This window comes from Nannobrachium achirus (genome assembly GCF_963921795.1).
Source record: "Nannobrachium achirus genome assembly, chromosome: 10".
Taxonomy (NCBI): domain Eukaryota; kingdom Metazoa; phylum Chordata; class Actinopteri; order Myctophiformes; family Myctophidae; genus Nannobrachium; species Nannobrachium achirus.
Genome location: NC_137819.1, coordinates 49,748,213 through 49,753,069, shown reverse-complemented (window position 1 = coordinate 49,753,069; position 4,857 = coordinate 49,748,213). Strand labels below are relative to the sequence as shown.

The 4,857-nt window shown below is 44.1% G+C and overlaps 1 protein-coding gene across 1 annotated transcript in view; it reads left to right on the top strand.

Moving 5' to 3' along the window:
* Window positions 1–3,687: 3,687 nt before the first annotated feature.
* Window positions 3,688–4,857, top strand: part of nhsl3 (NHS like 3) — a 54,034-nt gene continuing 52,864 nt past the window's right edge. Inside the window, exon 1 of the mRNA XM_080734905.1 lies at window positions 3,688–3,925. The gene's annotated coding sequence lies outside the window, so the exon portion shown is untranslated. The remainder of the gene's footprint in view (window positions 3,926–4,857) is intronic.

Here is a 4,857-nt window from a genome sequence, read left to right as displayed (position 1 = left end):
TTAAAACATTTAAATCTGTGCAGCATGAGTGAACTAAACTATGACTCATTCTAACCTCTCCCTACTCCTCCCCAGGACACTCTCTCTCTCTCTCTCTCCCTCCCATGTCTCTCTCTCTCTCTCCCTCCCATGTCTCTCTCTCTCTCTCCCTCCCTCTCTCTCTCACATAACCACAACACACACAAAGAACGACAACTAACTTAATCACACCCAAAGACATCATTATACACCCAAAACTACCACAGGCCAAGTGATCCAAGCAAGTTGACTGCATGAAACATTAACTTTTGATGCCTTTATATGAAGGGCGTTAGAGGGACCACAGCACGCCCGCAGACTTCTGACACAATATTTACAGTTTATATTAGTCATCCTCAACTCCCTCCCAACCACAAAGACACCCCGCTGTCTCCTCTTTCAGATCAGATCCTCGTAATTCTCTGTAATGTCCGTGTATAGCAAAGTCGGACTATCGCTCTGTAAAGTCTACTTAAAGCTGCCATCCGGAACCTATTTTAATAAAGAAATGTTTATTTTAACCCATTAAAAGCGGGTATACATCTCTGTCATTTTAGATTTTTGCGTTGGCTATTCAAAAATAGATAGATATACGAGCTCAGAGAGCATCAGTTTGTGCCGCGCTGCAATCTTATACATCTGCTATTTTTGCTCATTTTTTGAAAAAGTGATAGATTTAGAAGGCATTTGTAGAATCGGCCTCAGGTCTTAATAGGTTCAATCTTATATGGTAGAGCATGTTGTTGATACAACACATCTGCTATGGTTGAAGGTGGTCTCCCTAATGGAGAAATGTAGACCCATGGTGTTTGGTAGGAAACATACTGTTTGACAAGTAGTAAAAGATAATTACAACTCCTGTTTAGGCCAGGTGCTGGATAACATGGCAGGAATCAAAGTAAATCAAAGTAAATATAACTGGGTTAAAACTCCCAAACAAATGTGTTACAAGTGCAACTTTTGGACCAGTTTGGTTTTCATTTTGCCTCATGAAGATGGTTGAAATGTTGCACTTGTAATAAATCTTTTGGGGGACCTTTAACCCAGTTAGTGGATATTTTTGTTTCTCATTGATTCCTGCCTTGTTATCCATCAGCATCAGGCCTAAATACAGGACGAGGACATGGAAGTTATGAATTGCAGATTTAATGCATACACTTTCCCTGCATATCTCCTCAAATTCCTTCATAATGTCAGCACCGTAAAACGGCTACAGACTCACTGACATATATAATGTATGGAGGAATGCACTTTCAGAGGCCACACATTCATCACAGTATATCCCATCCATATGTTCTAGAACTCCTTGGATCCAAATGACAGCATATTTCTCTCTTCTAGGTCTGTGTATGCTTTTGTACAAGTCTGCCTTTTAAGCCATATATGTAGGTGCAGCTAAGCCTAAGGAATGAATGGCACACAGTAAAATCCGGAATCTTAATTTAGCCTGCCTCTTTTATACTGGGCAGCAATAACCAGAGGTCCTGTGCAAGAAATAACCCACGAATCCCAACAGAGGTACAGTAATTAACTGGCCTTGACAGAGCAGCTAAATGGAGACAGACCCCCTAACAGTTATGTAATTCAGGGGTTATTAGAAAATGTTCATTTCAAGGACTCCCAGATCACATCAGAGCATGGACCCACCGTGGAATGATAAAAGTGTAGCCTCTAATGAGACCATGAGTCATTCTCTACTGCAGGGGTCTTCAATGTTTTCAGGCCAAGGACCCCTTAGTTGAGAGAGAGATGAAGCAGGGACCCCCACAACCTGTTCATAGATTCCATAGTTTAATCGTTTGACAGCACGATCATCAGTGTATTTTGGATTCATGTCCATTTGTGTTTTCAGATATTTTACCACTTGAACCGTCAAAACTTGACCTTTCACTCTGTACTCATTCTACTTTTTTCCCCCTCTACACCAGAGCTCTTTGCCGAAAATAGCCGATCTACAAGCTCACAACGCCGCGCAGCGCGAGGCGTTGTGAGCTTGTAGATCTGCTATTTTTGGCTAAAGTTCTCCGAGTATGGACACTAAGGTTCAATTGGTTAATATAAAAAGGGATCACACAAAGATTTGGAGGACCCCCTGTAGTAACTCTGAGGACCCCCTAGGGGTCCCGGACCCCCTGTTGAAGACCCCTGCTCTACTGTATGAAATATTAGTGTGATTTAACTGTATTTGTCCCCTCAAATGTCCCCAAGGAGCTTCTGTGGGTCCGCGAACCTCTGATGTAATATATTGCTATAGGACAGTGCTTTGTTTGCACTGCTGATTTTTGGTATTGATATCGATATGGGCGCAGCGGAGTAAACGTTGCTTGTTGAAATGAAATGTTGCGTAATCTGTTATAGCCCCTCAAGGAGAAAGCTTGGATTTTTTGTGTAAAACGTCAGTCGAGTAATGGCCCTTGTTTTTAATATTCCATGCTGTATAAAATGTATATAAAAAATCTGTTTATTTTATACTACTGTAATTTGTGAGCTTGTAGATCTTTTATACATGGGGGACTCGTGAAATGGGACATCAACACGTGCATATTATGATGCCATTACTTTTGTACTTTTACTCAAGGAAATTTCGATTACCGGACTTTTACTTGTAATAACAGTGTTTCAACATTGCAGTAGTGCTGCTTTTACTTAAGTAAAAAAATGTAGTACTTTTCCCACCACTGCATGTACAGTATATATAAACAGAGGGAGAGAGAGATTTCTCACTGTGTGTGGGGTATTGTAAGCTGTGTTCACAGGTGTGTCCCCATTCACTCCCTGAGGACGTCTTCCCCTCCTCCTGTCCTCCTCCCTTTGCTTCCGACCTCCCTCCATCCAGCCCTCACTCTGGAGAGTCCATTCTGCATTCAAACCAGATGAGCCAGTCCCTGGACATGCACGCACACACACACACACACACACACACACACACACACACACACACACACACACACACACACATAAACGCACACATATTGCCACACCCCCTTCCAACAAGAGTCTTTCCCCGCGCTGTGATGATGTAAGGTCCCCAGATAATTCCCACCACAGTGAAATGTAAGACGCAGCAATGATTTCCACACTCCAAGAACCAGTGGATGGCCTTTTCTGTATGAAGGGGGGGTAGTGGTACCGTATTACTGGTCAAGCCCTAAAGGTAATGGGGCCCTTGATACTCACTTTACCTGTGTGCGTGCACGCGCGTGTGCATACTCGTACGTGTCTGTCTGTCACACTTAACGCGAGGGTATCGAGTTTCCGTTCTGCTGCAAAGTGACAGGGTAAAAGAGACACTCCCTTTAGAAGCAGAATAGACAGTTCATATGCCGTCAGCCCTCTGCTTATCTGTTCACATCTCCAAGCCAGACTGCACTTTGTCTTCTACTTAAGGCGGGAAAATTCCTGTCTTGTCTGGGTAATGCCGTGATGTGATTGTTGTGGTTTTGCTATTTCCGTCTGAGGTGTGCGGGTGTGTGTGTGAGTTTCTCCAAGCAGCTGTGACGCGTCCAGACCCTGGGGTTCCCATTCATAAGGACAAAAAAAAAAGACCAGGGCAAAGTAGACAGAGGCTGGACGGACGGACAGGATGTGTGTCTGGCACTGTCTGCTGAGTAAAGAAGCTGGCAATGATGAGTGCGCTTTAACGATTAGAATTGGCACCGAGGCCAATGCAGGAGCTCAGGTGTTTGCTGCATGAGGGCAGGGTAGTGGAACTCGCCAGCCACTGACAGCATACTGTGAGAGGTGGGAGGAGAGCCTGACCCACGAAGGGAGGGGACTGTCTGCCCAGAGCGCATGGAGCTTCATTCACACTGCTAAACACACACGCACACACACTCAGCGCAGAGGGAGTAAGAGAAAGAGAGAAAAGCGTGAAGACCCGAGGAGAGGACGAGGCAAGTACACCCAAGTAAGTTGTACAATGTGTTTTCTTTTAAATGTAAAGGTTTTGTTGTTATAGCGATTGAAAACGGGTAGAGACTTGTTTCTGGCTGTGTCGTTGCGTGTGTCTCTGCATGTAGTGTGTGTCTGTGAGAGACTATGAGTGCATGCTTGTGTTTGTGCATGTAGTATGTGTCTGAGTGTCCATGCTTGTGTGTGTGTGTCTTCCTTTTCCACAATCTGGGAACGGATTTCATCTTCTTAAAGTGAAGAGCACTGGCAGCGATGATTAGCCCATTTTCCCAGTGTATCTATATTTATATCTACAGTATATGACTTTAACAGTTCTCACTCGTTCACACACTCACTCACTCACTGTCTCACTCACTCGTCTCACTGTTACACATGTTTCTGCTGATGTGAACCACATGTGATACACATACTGTACACACACACACACACACACACACACACACACACACACACACACGCTGTACTCTGTACTGGCTGTACTGTCCTATCTAGGGCTTCCTAGCTACACACACACACACAAATGAAAGAATAGAGAGCAGGAAGGTGGGGGTGTGCGAGGGAGAGAACTTTTAGTAGGACAGTGTGGGAATGTGGGAACGCTGTTTGATACAGTGTTGTAACAGCAGACTGAAGCTCAGTCAGCCATCGCAGGTCCTGGCTTCATTCTTCACCCTTTTTCCTTCCCCCCTCTCATCTCGTCTGCCTCAGTTGTAGCAATGACCGAATCCTCCCGATTATAATGGCTATGCCTATCTCTTCCTTGAATGTTGTCTTGCGTTGTTTTGTTCAGATACTGTATATTAACCCAGTTTCTCAAACTTTCAAATTTCAAGGTCTCCCCTTAACTCTTATAGTGTACAAATGGAATCAAATGAACCCGTAAGGGTTCATTTGGTTCCATTTGTACACCGTCAGAGTTACAGACTT